Raw genomic sequence first — 19,671 nt, forward strand, 5'->3', positions numbered from 1 at the left:
TTGGTTGACATCAATCGTTGATAGAATGCAGGAGAATCACGGGCTGGGCCATGGGCTGAGTAGGGGTCGGGACGAGCCCTGCTCGGCCCGGTTGGTTGATACGAATTCATTTGTGACCAATTACATGTACCAAAGGAGCAATTACAAAAAGCAAGAAAAGAAGATTCAAGAGGCTTTATGATATGAACCAAAGTGTCTTAGTCTTCAAAGAGTTAAAGGAAGTTGTTGGAGAATCCTATGTCCAAGTTGACAACAAATTGGAGTTGCATTAAATGCACTCTAGTGTCATTTATGGCAACCTCAAGTGGCATTGAATGAAGTCAAGAACAAGTCCAACTTCATTTACTACAAACTCAAGTTACATTAATGGAAGTCTAAGTTGAACTCAAGATGCATTAAATGAACAAGACTTCAAAGTACTTGAAAGTAGTTCAAACTCCAGTTCATTCACTCTTGAAGGGTTACAAACTCTTGGTTTTATGGTGGAGGAGTTTCATTCTCGGATTTAAAGTATGTTTAATTGTATTTTCAGTTTTAAACATTTCATTTATGTGTTTTAAGTTTTATTTGTGTTAGTGGTGGTTATGGTATTGATGTAGTAGGGAGTTACAACCTTTACAATTCTTTTAGGTTACTTGAAGGGTTGTTTTGGAGGCTATAAATAGCCTAACTTGTTCCCTTGGAAAAATATATTTGAGATTTGATATTTGAGTTTTGAGATAATGAAATTTAAGCTTATTGAGCCATGAGCTTTTCCTTTGCATTTCTTGTGTTTTAGAATTGCATGCTAGAATCATTCAAGTAGCCTTGATCAAGCTGTCTTGTGGAGTGGTTCGAATCTTGAGTTTAGAAACAAGTTTTCTCTACTCTTGATATTGATCATCAAGGTAAATCCGTTCTAACTTCTTCCTTGGGTTGACATCATCTTGATTTGGGGGTTTTAGCACTTGTGATCTAGGGGTTTGCATAACCATAAGGGTTCTTAGATCCAATTGGCTATTGTTTTCTTATCACTTTCACACAGCACCTTCAAAAGCTTGTTAATGCACAATAATCAACAAAGAGTTTTGAGCCCAAATTTCTTCATAATGTTACTTCAATGAGTCAAGAAGAGAATGGAGCAAAGATGGCACGGAAAAGTTGTCTATTTTGAGAGATGGCACGGAGGACAAAAAAAATGTGTGCATAATTGTGAACAGGTGCCTTGGCAGATTGCACCCCTTGGGAGTTTGTGAAGTCAAAGCTTGTCAAATGTCATCCAAATGTGAAGCGCCTCCTACAGCACATACATAAGACCATTTGAAGCGTGACTACATTTTCTGATCCGCATTTAACTGTCTAGAATGATGTGCAATCAAGTTTTAATTTGCATGTCTTATTTTCTACAATTTGCATTAAGTAGTATTTTGAAAAACTTTTGGTGTTCTTATGTTGAACGACCATTTGGCCTATTTAAAGGCTTGTAATGCTCTTGTTATGGGGAACTTAAGATGAAACATATTGAAATTCAAGAACTTTTGTTCCTTAACACTTTGGTGTTGCTTCTTTCAAATCTTGCTTTAAGTTTGATGTTAAACCGATTCATTGGATTAGTCTCGATCAAGCTAATTCTGGAGTGAGTCGTCCTAGGATCTAGGAGTGACCATCGTAGATTCTAAGTCCGATCTAAGAGTGATTCATCTTCTAACCTTACTCTTGGTTGGAATCATTCGGTAAGTTAGTCGTTTTTGTGAATGTTTGCAAGGATCCTAGAAGGACCTCTAGCTTTGTAAACCCAAGCAACCTTGGCGCTTATCATTGGTTCTCTGTCAATCGCTTTCCTCGTTCCTCTGCAGGTTGGCCTTTTGTCGATTTTCCGTTGCATAACATATACCAACTAAGGTACACCTTCCTTTTCGGTGGCTCAATCATAAAAACTTCAAAGTTAAGCGTGTCTGGCTTGGAGCAATCATGGGTCGGGTGACCTATTGCTGTTCTAAGTAAATTCATATAGAAATGGTGGCACATCCAAGTCGTAGGGAATGTAGAGGTATGCAGGGTCAATTATGTATCAAATCTAGATTCCAAATCCTGGTCCTAATCTTAGGCTTCGGGTGTTATAAAGTGTCACAGTCATATATTTTTCGACCATGTGACGCAGAATCTAAGCTCAATCATGGCCAACCTTAAGGGGAACTCTAGCCCAAACATATTTTTCGTGCTCTTTTTCACTTCATCAGACCTAGGACGGGGTTCTTTCTTCCTCGACCGAGCTTTATTGCATGCGGAAGTTTGCTTGCCTTAGCAATGCATATCGCCTATAAATGCATTTCAACTCTTTCGCGACTCTAGTCGACTTGCCTCCACTCTAGCCCAAGCCTTATGGCTGGACCTTGCCTCTACACTAGGCAAAGGTCCTCTAAACTTGATAGAGACTCTCAATTCCAACCATCTTTGTTCTCGCCAGTCACCTGTCCCACTTCTACACTTAGCTAGGACATTACCGGGATGAGTTCTAACCTTTAACGGGGTCATAACTAGCTTAAAACGCTTATTGGGTACAACGAGAGATTCATACCATTCATATATGTCATAACTAGCTTATTAGGGCTATCAGACGCTTCTAAGATCGTTCCTGCTGCAAAACTAGCTCATAACAAGCAAGCTTGAAGAATAGTTTATAGGCACGATAGGGTGAACTTTATCCGTAAGTACTCATCATCCTACTTTAAAAGAGGAATCTAACGCAAAGAGATGTTATCATACATCAAAATGATTTTTCCAAGTCACAAGGGAGCTAACAAACTGAAAATGATGGCCAAACACATTCAGTGAGAAGGAAGTATTCAAAAACTCTATTGAATCAGCAGTATAATATGCTAAAACATCAGGAAAGAAGGTAAACAATGGGTAAGAGAGAGATGGCACATTTGTTAGAAAAACATCAGCAGCAACGCAAAAACCCCCAACTCAGTGATGATGAAGGATCCAGCTCTCACTGATCAGCTTCTTCCTTGAAATGGGTGCGGAATGTTGTGGGTTTCGGCTCCCAATAATTATTCCTTCCTTTTAGTCTATTCTTTGTAGTTGGGGTATCTTCTCCTCTTATATCGAGTCCCATTTTAAGGGCAGCACCTGAGATTTGTACTAATGCGATTAAAGTCTGAGCCCAAAAAAGTTAATGCTCAATCTTAGGATGTTGGAGATTAAGCAGGCTCCAACATAACGACTTTAACCAACCTCCAGCATAGCAACTTTGACAGAGCTCCAACAATCCTACAACAATCTTCTATAGTAACCTAGCATAGCATCCTCAAATCTACAAAAACATTCCAAAATAGCATAGAATTAACTAAAGCTTGCCCATCTTCAGTATACTGAGAATTTTGTACAGTATACATAAATTATTCTCTCAATTCCTCACTTTACATGTTAACTTGACAAGGACCCTCATAATAACTCACCAATTTGCCCATATTGTACAACAAAAATACACTATTTTGGATAGTTATCACTGCACTCTGTCAAGAGGTTGTTCGCTTGTCACTCCTCCTCGCGTAAGCTCTTTGATAGCTCACTCTGTACCTCCTCTGGATCACGCCGAAATGGAAGGGGGTCCAAGGTTTGTTCTTGGGGGCTATTTCTTGAGCTTCCCTCTAGGTTTGTGGACCAATGACCTTTCGCGCTTGGCAGGACATGTGTCCGGTAGGGGCATGCTACTTAGGACATTGACCTGCTAGGCGTGCGCGTTTGGCATGTCCTTGCATTTAGGGCGTGTCCATAGACTTACGGTGGGCTTGTCCTTAATTTGTGGTCATTCACTTGACATTTCCTCCATCTCCTTTTTCCTCTTGAGCCTTAATGGTTGTTCATGGACCTTCAAAATGGACAGAATTTGTTAGTGGGTCCAATGAAGTCTTTTCTTTTTTAAGGCTTTTCTTCTAGCTCTTCTTCCTTGTTGATGTAGGTTGAGTCTTGGAGCTTTGGGTCCATTATGATCACATCAAGTTTTAAGGTCATGTTTTACTAAATGAGAAGTCAAATCAAACCCATGCTTCACCAAGAACGAAAACATCATCGTGAAAATCGCCATTGTGATGATCCATTTTAGACGGAATTGGCCGAGATTTGCAAAGTTATGAATTACCTTTCCCGATTGTGTCAAGAGATGAAATTGATAGACGAAGCGATGAAGAGGCGTGCCACACAATCCATTCAAAAAAAGGAACTTGAGCCTCTAGAGGATGACAGACCAATCCAATATGAGAGACAACATCAAAATCTACAAAATGAAGATTCAAACAATGTTAAGGTCATTATGTCTAATGCCCAAGAGGAAGATTCAAATGTTGAGGTTGTTATGTGTGATGAGGAGACAACCGAAGATTGTAAGGAGTTATGCTCTAGAAAGAGGTCAAGATGAAAGTAGTAGAAAAAAATGAGAAACGAGAGAAAAGTGTTTGTTAGGGTTGACTTTTTACTGCAGAAATATGTGTTGGTATGCCTGTTTGACCATGATTTTGACCTCTTTCCCATCATTATTTGCCAAAAAGAATTACATATTCTTAAACTAGAACATGCATAGAACATTTCTGCATAAAAGTCAGACTATAGTACTTTAGGAAAATTATGAGAAAAATGAGGTCAATGTTGGAAGAAAATAACTGTTTTCTGTTTTGCAGGAATTGCGCCTGGTGCAATTTTGAGGAACAATTTTGTCAAAACGTTCGTTTTGATTAATGATGGGCAAGGAAGAAGTTAGAACGGATTTACCTTGATGATCAATATCAAGAGTAGAGAAAACTTGTTTCTAAACTCAAGATTCGAACCACTCCACAAGATAGCTTGATCAAGGCTACTTGAATGATTCTAGCATGCAATTCTAAAACACAAGAAATGCAAAGGAAAAGCTCATGGCTCAATAAGCTTAAATTTCATTATCTCAAAACTCAAATCTCCAATCTCAAATCTGTTTTTCCAAGGGAACAAGCTAGGCTATTTATAGCCTCCAAAACAACCCTTCAAGTAACCTAAAAGAATTGTAAAGGTTGTAACTCCCTACTACATCAATACCATAACCACCACTAACACAAATAAAACTTAAACCACATAAATGAAATGTTTAAAACTGAAAATACAATTAAACATGCTTTAAATCCGAGAATGAAACTCCTCCACCATAAAACCAAGAGTTTGTAACCCTTCAAGAGTGAATGAACTGGAGTTTGAACTACTTTCAAGTACTTTGAAGTCTTGTTCATTTAATGCATCTTGAGTTCAACTTAGACTTCCATTAATGCAACTTGAGTTTGTAGTAAATGAAGTTGGACTTGTTCTTGACTTCATTCAATGCCACTTGAGGTTGCCATAAATGACACTAGAGTGCATTTAATGCAACTCCAATTTGTTGTCAACTTGGACATAGGATTCTCCAACAACTTCATTTAACTCTTTGAAGACTAAGACACTTTGGTTCATATCATCCTCCCTTTCTTCAAAAGGATTCGTCCTCGAATCAAAAGGATCTCCTACATCAAATGGACGAAAATCAGCAGCATTGAATATGTAATCTTTCATCAAACTCGCCGTGTAGAGCACTCTTAAAATCATCAAAAGTCAAGTGTATATCTCTACATGGGATCCTCTTCAACTTCTTGCCAACAAAAAATCGATCCTTCCAATAGTGTTTCCAAACCCAATAAGCCGGTTTGAACATTGTATGCTTCCTGCCATGAATGAATTTAGAAACAAATTTTGACTTTTGCTTCTCACGAGATGCTTCAGCCTTGTAAACCACATGTTGGCTGCCATTGTGTACTTTGGCAGCATTCTTTGGTTCAATCTTCTCAATGAGTGTTCTAGCCTCCTGTAAAAACTCAAGGGAAACACTAGACCAACATGGTTTAAGCTCTCCCGTTAGATAACAAACACCTTTGTACAAAAGATCAAGAATGTTTTGTTTGGAAAATGAAACATAGTTGACATGACAAACTTTTTCAAACAAGCTTACATTCTTGGCTTTTCTCTCATTTTTCTCTTTAGGCCATAGACTAATCTCATGCTTTTCTCTCACACAAGATTCTTTTTCAAACAATTCACATGCTTTTGTCTCGACCTCATTCGCCTTTTTCCCTAACTCACACACAACATCATATACATCTTGAGGAGTAGGTGTTACAATAGTAGAAGTGTTACAATCAAACAATTCATTGCAATCTAGTTGCCTACTAAATAAAACACTATCAGCATGTGGCACTAGGTCACAAACTATGTCTTCTTGAATTGGATCACTTTCTACCTCAACAATAGGCTTAATGTTAGTTGGTAAACTAAAATTCTCTAAAGATAAATGAATCTTAGAAAATGGTTTAGGTTTAGTATACCTTGTAGACTTCCTTTGGAGATGTTTCTCAATCTTTATGGCTATTTGCACCATCCCTTCTAAATCCTCATAAAATTGAAGATCAAGTCGTTCGGCAATTTCCTTCTTGAGTCCTCTTAAGAAACGAGCCATTGTAACTTCCTCATCCTCATAAAGATCAAGCTCCTCAAGCAACATTTGCATCTCCATGTAGTAAGCCTCCACGCTATTGCTACCTTGTCTCAAAGATCTCAACTTATAGAAACACTTGGGAACAAAATGCTCTCTCATTAAATGCTTGAGAACATACCATGAGTTTATTGGACACTCAAAGTTCTTCCTCCTACTCAAAAACAATTTATCCCACCAAGTAATTGCATAATCTCGAAGTTGAGCAACAATGAGTTTTACCTTTACTTCCTCACTTAATGGGTAGTAATCAAAGATACGTTCAACTTGCTGTTCCCATTGAATGTATTCCTTCGGGTTTGTACTTCCATGGAACATAGGAAGTTTAGCCTTGATGCTTCTCAATATAGGATCAACTTTATGAACTCCTCCTAGATTTCTCCTTTGGACAGCATTGCAACATCCACCATGTTCCCTTCCTTCGACCTCCAAATACTCCTTATGGTGCATTGACTTATTCCTCCTCTTTTGCTTCAGATGGGTTGGTTGTCTTTCAATAGATTTGAGTCTCGAGTCCAACCTTTGAAACGTCTTTGTCAAATGCTCCATGTTGTGGAAAAATTTTGCATAATTCTCTTGCTGAGACATGGCTGCAAAAGAAAGCAAAGTAACAAAGAAAAATGGACCTCACAAGCACTCCCTCACTTGTTTACACTCGTAAAGGTATAGTCACTCGTGGTTACACGCAAAAACATCACTCTCAAGAAACTCACAATCTCATTCACATAAGCCAATGAGCAAAGTTTGCAACTCAAGTGGTTAGACATAACACACAAAGAAACACTCAAATAACTTGACTATGGAGTAAATTCAAAACTCAAACTAGAAACAAGCTAAAGAAGAAAGTGACAGAATTGGAACATGATAATTAAGATGGAACAAGAAGTTCAAAAGACCAGAAAATGTAACTCTTGAACAATTAGGCTATTTTGAGAATTTATGGAGTTTAATTTAGCCTTGTCAACAGATATGAGTTACACAAGAAAAACATCATGAGAATTGAAAAACAAATTGCTGGAAATTAATTGAGACAATTGTAACCGCCAAAATTTAATGAGTAACGGTTAGTTGTGGAAATAAATCAAAACACAATTGATATGATTTATTACCAACAGCTAGATTAACAAAAATAGGCAATTTCAACAGCACAACTCAGATCTAGCATGATTTGGAAGTAAAAATGAAAAGAACAAAGAATAACACATGCTCTCGGGTATAGCAGTTTTCCAGAATAGAATGTCAATTTTCGAAGTTTTCACCCAGAAGCAAATTGAATCACAAGATATGAAATAAGACAAAGTTGTAAATAAGACAGAGATCTACAAACTCATAGAAGACAACAAGACGAAAAGAAGAATGAAAATGACACTTTTTTGTATTTTAGATACGTGGACAGAATGTACCGAGATGAACAATAAGAACAAAAATTTCAAAACAAAGAACAAGAAGAGCAATACGAAAACGGAAACATATATCCGATCTAGAGCCTAGTGCTCTGATACCAAATGATAAGAAAACAATAGCCAATTGGATCTAAGAACCCTTATGGTTACGCAAACCCCTAGATCACAAGTGTTAAAACCCCCAAATCAAGATGATGTCAACCCAAGGAAGAAGTTAGAACGGATTCACCTTGATGATCAATATCAAGAGTAGAGAAAACTTGTTTCTAAACTCAAGATTCGAACCACTCCACAAGATAGCTTGATCAAGGCTACTTGAATGATTCTAGCATGCAATTCTAAAACACAAGAAATGCAAAGGAAAAGCTCATGGCTCAATAAGCTTAAATTTCATTATCTCAAAACTCAAATCTCCAATCTCAAATCTGTTTTTCCAAGGGAACAAGCTATGCTATTTATAGCCTCCAAAACAACCCTTCAAGTAACCTAAAAGAATTGTAAAGGTTGTAACTCCCTACTACATCAATACCATAACCACCACTAACACAAATAAAACTTAAACCACATAAATGAAATGTTTAAAACTGAAAATACAATTAAACATGCTTTAAATCCGAGAATGAAACTCCTCCACCATAAAACCAAGAGTTTGTAACCCTTCAAGAGTGAATGAACTGGAGTTTGAACTACTTTCAAGTACTTTGAAGTCTTGTTCATTTAATGCATCTTGAGTTCAACTTAGACTTCCATTAATGCAACTTGAGTTTGTAGTAAATGAAGTTGGACTTGTTCTTGACTTCATTCAATGCCACTTGAGGTTGCCATAAATGACACTAGAGTGCATTTAATGCAACTCCAATTTGTTGTCAACTTGGACATAGGATTCTCCAACAACTTCATTTAACTCTTTGAAGACTAAGACACTTTGGTTCATATCATCCTCCCTTTCTTCAAAAGGATTCGTCCTCGAATCAAAAGGATCTCCTACATCAAATGGACGAAAATCAGCAGCATTGAATATGTAATCTTTCATCAAACTCGCCGTGTAGAGCACTCTTAAAATCATCAAAAGTCAAGTGTATATCTCTACATGGGATCCTCTTCAACTTCTTGCCAACAAAAAATCGATCCTTCCAATAGTGTTTCCAAACCCAATAAGCCGGTTTGAACATTGTATGCTTCCTGCCATGAATGAATTTAGAAACAAATTTTGACTTTTGCTTCTCACGAGATGCTTCAGCCTTGTAAACCACATGTTGGCTGCCATTGTGTACTTTGGCAGCATTCTTTGGTTCAATCTTCTCAATGAGTGTTCTAGCCTCCTGTAAAAACTCAAGGGAAACACTAGACCAACATGGTTTAAGCTCTCCCGTTAGATAACAAACACCTTTGTACAAAAGATCAAGAATGTTTTGTTTGGAAAATGAAACATAGTTGACATGACAAACTTTTTCAAACAAGCTTACATTCTTGGCTTTTCTCTCATTTTTCTCTTTAGGCCATAGACTAATCTCATGCTTTTCTCTCACACAAGATTCTTTTTCAAACAATTCACATGCTTTTGTCTCGACCTCATTCGCCTTTTTCCCTAACTCACACACAACATCATATACATCTTGAGGAGTAGGTGTTACAATAGTAGAAGTGTTACAATCAAACAATTCATTGCAATCTAGTTGCCTACTAAATAAAACACTATCAGCATGTGGCACTAGGTCACAAACTATGTCTTCTTGAATTGGATCACTTTCTACCTCAACAATAGGCTTAATGTTAGTTGGTAAACTAAAATTCTCTAAAGATAAATGAATCTTAGAAAATGGTTTAGGTTTAGTATACCTTGTAGACTTCCTTTGGAGATGTTTCTCAATCTTTATGGCTATTTGCACCATCCCTTCTAAATCCTCATAAAATTGAAGATCAAGTCGTTCGGCAATTTCCTTCTTGAGTCCTCTTAAGAAACGAGCCATTGTAACTTCCTCATCCTCATAAAGATCAAGCTCCTCAAGCAACATTTGCATCTCCATGTAGTAAGCCTCCACGCTATTGCTACCTTGTCTCAAAGATCTCAACTTATAGAAACACTTGGGAACAAAATGCTCTCTCATTAAATGCTTGAGAACATACCATGAGTTTATTGGACACTCAAAGTTCTTCCTCCTACTCAAAAACAATTTATCCCACCAAGTAATTGCATAATCTCGAAGTTGAGCAACAATGAGTTTTACCTTTACTTCCTCACTTAATGGGTAGTAATCAAAGATACGTTCAACTTGCTGTTCCCATTGAATGTATTCCTTCGGGTTTGTACTTCCATGGAACATAGGAAGTTTAGCCTTGATGCTTCTCAATATAGGATCAACTTTATGAACTCCTCCTAGATTTCTCCTTTGGACAGCATTGCAACATCCACCATGTTCCCTTCCTTCGACCTCCAAATACTCCTTATGGTGCATTGACTTATTCCTCCTCTTTTGCTTCAGATGGGTTGGTTGTCTTTCAATAGATTTGAGTCTCGAGTCCAACCTTTGAAACGTCTTTGTCAAATGCTCCATGTTGTGGAAAAATTTTGCATAATTCTCTTGCTGAGACATGGCTGCAAAAGAAAGCAAAGTAACAAAGAAAAATGGACCTCACAAGCACTCCCTCACTTGTTTACACTCGTAAAGGTATAGTCACTCGTGGTTACACGCAAAAACATCACTCTCAAGAAACTCACAATCTCATTCACATAAGCCAATGAGCAAAGTTTGCAACTCAAGTGGTTAGACATAACACACAAAGAAACACTCAAATAACTTGACTATGGAGTAAATTCAAAACTCAAACTAGAAACAAGCTAAAGAAGAAAGTGACAGAATTGGAACATGATAATTAAGATGGAACAAGAAGTTCAAAAGACCAGAAAATGTAACTCTTGAACAATTAGGCTATTTTGAGAATTTATGGAGTTTAATTTAGCCTTGTCAACAGATATGAGTTACACAAGAAAAACATCATGAGAATTGAAAAACAAATTGCTGGAAATTAATTGAGACAATTGTAACCGCCAAAAATTTAATGAGTAACGGTTAGTTGTGGAAATAAATCAAAACACAATTGATATGATTTATTACCAACAGCTAGATTAACAAAAATAGGCAATTTCAACAGCACAACTCAGATCTAGCATGATTTGGAAGTAAAAATGAAAAGAACAAAGAATAACACATGCTCTCGGGTATAGCAGTTTTCCAGAATAGAATGTCAATTTTCGAAGTTTTCACCCAGAAGCAAATTGAATCACAAGATATGAAATAAGACAAAGTTGTAAATAAGACAGAGATCTACAAACTCATAGAAGACAACAAGACGAAAAGAAGAATGAAAATGACACTTTTTTGTATTTTAGATACGTGGACAGAATGTACCGAGATGAACAATAAGAACAAAAATTTCAAAACAAAGAACAAGAAGAGCAATACGAAAACGGAAACATATATCCGATCTAGAGCCTAGTGCTCTGATACCAAATGATAAGAAAACAATAGCCAATTGGATCTAAGAACCCTTATGGTTACGCAAACCCCTAGATCACAAGTGTTAAAACCCCCAAATCAAGATGATGTCAACCCAAGGAAGAAGTTAGAACGGATTCACCTTGATGATCAATATCAAGAGTAGAGAAAACTTGTTTCTAAACTCAAGATTCGAACCACTCCACAAGATAGCTTGATCAAGGCTACTTGAATGATTCTAGCATGCAATTCTAAAACACAAGAAATGCAAAGGAAAAGCTCATGGCTCAATAAGCTTAAATTTCATTATCTCAAAACTCAAATCTCCAATCTCAAATCTGTTTTTCCAAGGGAACAAGCTATGCTATTTATAGCCTCCAAAACAACCCTTCAAGTAACCTAAAAGAATTGTAAAGGTTGTAACTCCCTACTACATCAATACCATAACCACCACTAACACAAATAAAACTTAAACCACATAAATGAAATGTTTAAAACTGAAAATACAATTAAACATGCTTTAAATCCGAGAATGAAACTCCTCCACCATAAAACCAAGAGTTTGTAACCCTTCAAGAGTGAATGAACTGGAGTTTGAACTACTTTCAAGTACTTTGAAGTCTTGTTCATTTAATGCATCTTGAGTTCAACTTAGACTTCCATTAATGCAACTTGAGTTTGTAGTAAATGAAGTTGGACTTGTTCTTGACTTCATTCAATGCCACTTGAGGTTGCCATAAATGACACTAGAGTGCATTTAATGCAACTCCAATTTGTTGTCAACTTGGACATAGGATTCTCCAACAACTTCATTTAACTCTTTGAAGACTAAGACACTTTGGTTCATATCATCCTCCCTTTCTTCAAAAGGATTCGTCCTCGAATCAAAAGGATCTCCTACATCAAATGGACGAAAATCAGCAGCATTGAATATGTAATCTTTCATCAAACTCGCCGTGTAGAGCACTCTTAAAATCATCAAAAGTCAAGTGTATATCTCTACATGGGATCCTCTTCAACTTCTTGCCAACAAAAATCGATCCTTCCAATAGTGTTTCCAAACCCAATAAGCCGGTTTGAACATTGTATGCTTCCTGCCATGAATGAATTTAGAAACAAATTTTGACTTTTGCTTCTCACGAGATGCTTCAGCCTTGTAAACCACATGTTGGCTGCCATTGTGTACTTTGGCAGCATTCTTTGGTTCAATCTTCTCAATGAGTGTTCTAGCCTCCTGTAAAAACTCAAGGGAAACACTAGACCAACATGGTTTAAGCTCTCCCGTTAGATAACAAACACCTTTGTACAAAAGATCAAGAATGTTTTGTTTGGAAAATGAAACATAGTTGACATGACAAACTTTTTCAAACAAGCTTACATTCTTGGCTTTTCTCTCATTTTTCTCTTTAGGCCATAGACTAATCTCATGCTTTTCTCTCACACAAGATTCTTTTTCAAACAATTCACATGCTTTTGTCTCGACCTCATTCGCCTTTTTCCCTAACTCACACACAACATCATATACATCTTGAGGAGTAGGTGTTACAATAGTAGAAGTGTTACAATCAAACAATTCATTGCAATCTAGTTGCCTACTAAATAAAACACTATCAGCATGTGGCACTAGGTCACAAACTATGTCTTCTTGAATTGGATCACTTTCTACCTCAACAATAGGCTTAATGTTAGTTGGTAAACTAAAATTCTCTAAAGATAAATGAATCTTAGAAAATGGTTTAGGTTTAGTATACCTTGTAGACTTCCTTTGGAGATGTTTCTCAATCTTTATGGCTATTTGCACCATCCCTTCTAAATCCTCATAAAATTGAAGATCAAGTCGTTCGGCAATTTCCTTCTTGAGTCCTCTTAAGAAACGAGCCATTGTAACTTCCTCATCCTCATAAAGATCAAGCTCCTCAAGCAACATTTGCATCTCCATGTAGTAAGCCTCCACGCTATTGCTACCTTGTCTCAAAGATCTCAACTTATAGAAACACTTGGGAACAAAATGCTCTCTCATTAAATGCTTGAGAACATACCATGAGTTTATTGGACACTCAAAGTTCTTCCTCCTACTCAAAAACAATTTATCCCACCAAGTAATTGCATAATCTCGAAGTTGAGCAACAATGAGTTTTACCTTTACTTCCTCACTTAATGGGTAGTAATCAAAGATACGTTCAACTTGCTGTTCCCATTGAATGTATTCCTTCGGGTTTGTACTTCCATGGAACATAGGAAGTTTAGCCTTGATGCTTCTCAATATAGGATCAACTTTATGAACTCCTCCTAGATTTCTCCTTTGGACAGCATTGCAACATCCACCATGTTCCCTTCCTTCGACCTCCAAATACTCCTTATGGTGCATTGACTTATTCCTCCTCTTTTGCTTCAGATGGGTTGGTTGTCTTTCAATAGATTTGAGTCTCGAGTCCAACCTTTGAAACGTCTTTGTCAAATGCTCCATGTTGTGGAAAAATTTTGCATAATTCTCTTGCTGAGACATGGCTGCAAAAGAAAGCAAAGTAACAAAGAAAAATGGACCTCACAAGCACTCCCTCACTTGTTTACACTCGTAAAGGTATAGTCACTCGTGGTTACACGCAAAAACATCACTCTCAAGAAACTCACAATCTCATTCACATAAGCCAATGAGCAAAGTTTGCAACTCAAGTGGTTAGACATAACACACAAAGAAACACTCAAATAACTTGACTATGGAGTAAATTCAAAACTCAAACTAGAAACAAGCTAAAGAAGAAAGTGACAGAATTGGAACATGATAATTAAGATGGAACAAGAAGTTCAAAAGACCAGAAAATGTAACTCTTGAACAATTAGGCTATTTTGAGAATTTATGGAGTTTAATTTAGCCTTGTCAACAGATATGAGTTACACAAGAAAAACATCATGAGAATTGAAAAAAAATTGCTGGAAATTAATTGAGACAATTGTAACCGCCAAAAATTTAATGAGTAACGGTTAGTTGTGGAAATAAATCAAAACACAATTGATATGATTTATTACCAACAGCTAGATTAACAAAAATAGGCAATTTCAACAGCACAACTCAGATCTAGCATGATTTGGAAGTAAAAATGAAAAGAACAAAGAATAACACATGCTCTCGGGTATAGCAGTTTTCCAGAATAGAATGTCAATTTTCGAAGTTTTCACCCAGAAGCAAATTGAATCACAAGATATGAAATAAGACAAAGTTGTAAATAAGACAGAGATCTACAAACTCATAGAAGACAACAAGACGAAAAGAAGAATGAAAATGACACTTTTTTGTATTTTAGATACGTGGACAGAATGTACCGAGATGAACAATAAGAACAAAAATTTCAAAACAAAGAACAAGAAGAGCAATACGAAAACGGAAACATATATCCGATCTAGAGCCTAGTGCTCTGATACCAAATGATAAGAAAACAATAGCCAATTGGATCTAAGAACCCTTATGGTTACGCAAACCCCTAGATCACAAGTGTTAAAACCCCCAAATCAAGATGATGTCAACCCAAGGAAGAAGTTAGAACGGATTCACCTTGATGATCAATATCAAGAGTAGAGAAAACTTGTTTCTAAACTCAAGATTCGAACCACTCCACAAGATAGCTTGATCAAGGCTACTTGAATGATTCTAGCATGCAATTCTAAAACACAAGAAATGCAAAGGAAAAGCTCATGGCTCAATAAGCTTAAATTTCATTATCTCAAAACTCAAATCTCCAATCTCAAATCTGTTTTTCCAAGGGAACAAGCTATGCTATTTATAGCCTCCAAAACAACCCTTCAAGTAACCTAAAAGAATTGTAAAGGTTGTAACTCCCTACTACATCAATACCATAACCACCACTAACACAAATAAAACTTAAACCACATAAATGAAATGTTTAAAACTGAAAATACAATTAAACATGCTTTAAATCCGAGAATGAAACTCCTCCACCATAAAACCAAGAGTTTGTAACCCTTCAAGAGTGAATGAACTGGAGTTTGAACTACTTTCAAGTACTTTGAAGTCTTGTTCATTTAATGCATCTTGAGTTCAACTTAGACTTCCATTAATGCAACTTGAGTTTGTAGTAAATGAAGTTGGACTTGTTCTTGACTTCATTCAATGCCACTTGAGGTTGCCATAAATGACACTAGAGTGCATTTAATGCAACTCCAATTTGTTGTCAACTTGGACATAGGATTCTCCAACAACTTCATTTAACTCTTTGAAGACTAAGACACTTTGGTTCATATCATCCTCCCTTTCTTCAAAAGGATTCGTCCTCGAATCAAAAGGATCTCCTACATCAAATGGACGAAAATCAGCAGCATTGAATATGTAATCTTTCATCAAACTCGCCGTGTAGAGCACTCTTAAAATCATCAAAAGTCAAGTGTATATCTCTACATGGGATCCTCTTCAACTTCTTGCCAACAAAAAATCGATCCTTCCAATAGTGTTTCCAAACCCAATAAGCCGGTTTGAACATTGTATGCTTCCTGCCATGAATGAATTTAGAAACAAATTTTGACTTTTGCTTCTCACGAGATGCTTCAGCCTTGTAAACCACATGTTGGCTGCCATTGTGTACTTTGGCAGCATTCTTTGGTTCAATCTTCTCAATGAGTGTTCTAGCCTCCTGTAAAAACTCAAGGGAAACACTAGACCAACATGGTTTAAGCTCTCCCGTTAGATAACAAACACCTTTGTACAAAAGATCAAGAATGTTTTGTTTGGAAAATGAAACATAGTTGACATGACAAACTTTTTCAAACAAGCTTACATTCTTGGCTTTTCTCTCATTTTTCTCTTTAGGCCATAGACTAATCTCATGCTTTTCTCTCACACAAGATTCTTTTTCAAACAATTCACATGCTTTTGTCTCGACCTCATTCGCCTTTTTCCCTAACTCACACACACATCATATACATCTTGAGGAGTAGGTGTTACAATAGTAGAAGTGTTACAATCAAACAATTCATTGCAATCTAGTTGCCTACTAAATAAAACACTATCAGCATGTGGCACTAGGTCACAAACTATGTCTTCTTGAATTGGATCACTTTCTACCTCAACAATAGGCTTAATGTTAGTTGGTAAACTAAAATTCTCTAAAGATAAATGAATCTTAGAAAATGGTTTAGGTTTAGTATACCTTGTAGACTTCCTTTGGAGATGTTTCTCAATCTTTATGGCTATTTGCACCATCCCTTCTAAATCCTCATAAAATTGAAGATCAAGTCGTTCGGCAATTTCCTTCTTGAGTCCTCTTAAGAAACGAGCCATTGTAACTTCCTCATCCTCATAAAGATCAAGCTCCTCAAGCAACATTTGCATCTCCATGTAGTAAGCCTCCACGCTATTGCTACCTTGTCTCAAAGATCTCAACTTATAGAAACACTTGGGAACAAAATGCTCTCTCATTAAATGCTTGAGAACATACCATGAGTTTATTGGACACTCAAAGTTCTTCCTCCTACTCAAAAACAATTTATCCCACCAAGTAATTGCATAATCTCGAAGTTGAGCAACAATGAGTTTTACCTTTACTTCCTCACTTAATGGGTAGTAATCAAAGATACGTTCAACTTGCTGTTCCCATTGAATGTATTCCTTCGGGTTTGTACTTCCATGGAACATAGGAAGTTTAGCCTTGATGCTTCTCAATATAGGATCAACTTTATGAACTCCTCCTAGATTTCTCCTTTGGACAGCATTGCAACATCCACCATGTTCCCTTCCTTCGACCTCCAAATACTCCTTATGGTGCATTGACTTATTCCTCCTCTTTTGCTTCAGATGGGTTGGTTGTCTTTCAATAGATTTGAGTCTCGAGTCCAACCTTTGAAACGTCTTTGTCAAATGCTCCATGTTGTGGAAAATTTTGCATAATTCTCTTGCTGAGACATGGCTGCAAAAGAAAGCAAAGTAACAAAGAAAAATGGACCTCACAAGCACTCCCTCACTTGTTTACACTCGTAAAGGTATAGTCACTCGTGGTTACACGCAAAAACATCACTCTCAAGAAACTCACAATCTCATTCACATAAGCCAATGAGCAAAGTTTGCAACTCAAGTGGTTAGACATAACACACAAAGAAACACTCAAATAACTTGACTATGGAGTAAATTCAAAACTCAAACTAGAAACAAGCTAAAGAAGAAAGTGACAGAATTGGAACATGATAATTAAGATGGAACAAGAAGTTCAAAAGACCAGAAAATGTAACTCTTGAACAATTAGGCTATTTTGAGAATTTATGGAGTTTAATTTAGCCTTGTCAACAGATATGAGTTACACAAGAAAAACATCATGAGAATTGAAAAACAAATTGCTGGAAATTAATTGAGACAATTGTAACCGCCAAAAATTTAATGAGTAACGGTTAGTTGTGGAAATAAATCAAAACACAATTGATATGATTTATTACCAACAGCTAGATTAACAAAAATAGGCAATTTCAACAGCACAACTCAGATCTAGCATGATTTGGAAGTAAAAATGAAAAGAACAAAGAATAACACATGCTCTCGGGTATAGCAGTTTTCCAGAATAGAATGTCAATTTTCGAAGTTTTCACCCAGAAGCAAATTGAATCACAAGATATGAAATAAGACAAAGTTGTAAATAAGACAGAGATCTACAAACTCATAGAAGACAACAAGACGAAAAGAAGAATGAAAATGACACTTTTTTGTATTTTAGATACGTGGACAGAATGTACCGAGATGAACAATAAGAACAAAAATTTCAAAACAAAGAACAAGAAGAGCAATACGAAAACGGAAACATATATCCGATCTAGAGCCTAGTGCTCTGATACCAAATGATAAGAAAACAATAGCCAATTGGATCTAAGAACCCTTATGGTTACGCAAACCCCTAGATCACAAGTGTTAAAACCCCCAAATCAAGATGATGTCAACCCAAGGAAGAAGTTAGAACGGATTCACCTTGATGATCAATATCAAGAGTAGAGAAAACTTGTTTCTAAACTCAAGATTCGAACCACTCCACAAGATAGCTTGATCAAGGCTACTTGAATGATTCTAGCATGCAATTCTAAAACACAAGAAATGCAAAGGAAAAGCTCATGGCTCAATAAGCTTAAATTTCATTATCTCAAAACTCAAATCTCCAATCTCAAATATGTTTTTCCAAGGGAACAAGCTATGCTATTTATAGCCTCCAAAACAACCCTTCAAGTAACCTAAAAGAATTGTAAAGGTTGTAACTCCCTACTACATCAATACCATAACCACCACTAACACAAATAAAACTTAAAACACATAAATGAAATGTTTAAAACTGAAAATACAATTAAACATGCTTTAAATCCGAGAATGAAACTCCTCCACCATAAAACCAAGAGTTTGTAACCCTTCAAGAGTGAATGAACTGGAGTTTGAACTACTTTCAAGTACTTTGAAGTCTTGTTTATTTAATGCATCTTGAGTTCAACTTAGACTTCCATTAATGCAACTTGAGTTTGTAGTAAATGAAGTTGGACTTGTTCTTGACTTCATTCAATGCCACTTGAGGTTGCCATAAATGACACTAGAGTGCATTTAATGCAACTCCAATTTGTTGTCAACTTTGACATAGGATTCTCCAACAACTTCCTTTAACTCTTTGAAGACTAAGACACTTTGGTTCATATCAGGTTAGGTGTATCTCAACTCATTTACACCTAAAAAGGTGGGAAGTTCAACAACTTCAAGGGCCTATATAAGAAAGTCGTCCCTCCAGCAGCAAATCATCCCTTCCAAACTCGTTTTCAGGTTCATTTACTTTCTCCTTTGTTGAAGAACTTGTTATTAGGCTATAGATTTATATTTTAGTTGTTATTTCCTTGTATAATCATACTTTTGCTTCCCGTATTGCTTTTAATTCAAGTTCTATCTTTTGTTCTTCATTTATTTTGTTCTTCTTAAGTTCTTTAGTGAGTTTACACTCCCCTCACGCTCGAGAGAGAAGAGGGTCAAGCTAGAACTCATTGTACAACTCGTTTATTTGTTTTAATTCAATGAAAAATACTTCCCTTATGTGTTCATGCATTTTCTTTCCTATAAAAATGTTCTAAATTAATTAACAACCTCTTTATGGAATACCTCAATTAAAATGATTTGATTTTCAACACGCTTGGGATTTTGCCTAGATTGCGGTTGGTTTCTAAAAACTTTTTCTTACGTCATACTAACAATAAAACTGAAGAAGAAGAAGATGACAGCTCGAAA

The sequence above is a fragment of the Momordica charantia genome, assembly GCF_013281855.1.
Source record: "Momordica charantia cultivar OHB3-1 chromosome 4 unlocalized genomic scaffold, Mcharantia_2.0 BLBB01000004.1, whole genome shotgun sequence".
Lineage (NCBI taxonomy): Eukaryota > Viridiplantae > Streptophyta > Magnoliopsida > Cucurbitales > Cucurbitaceae > Momordica > Momordica charantia.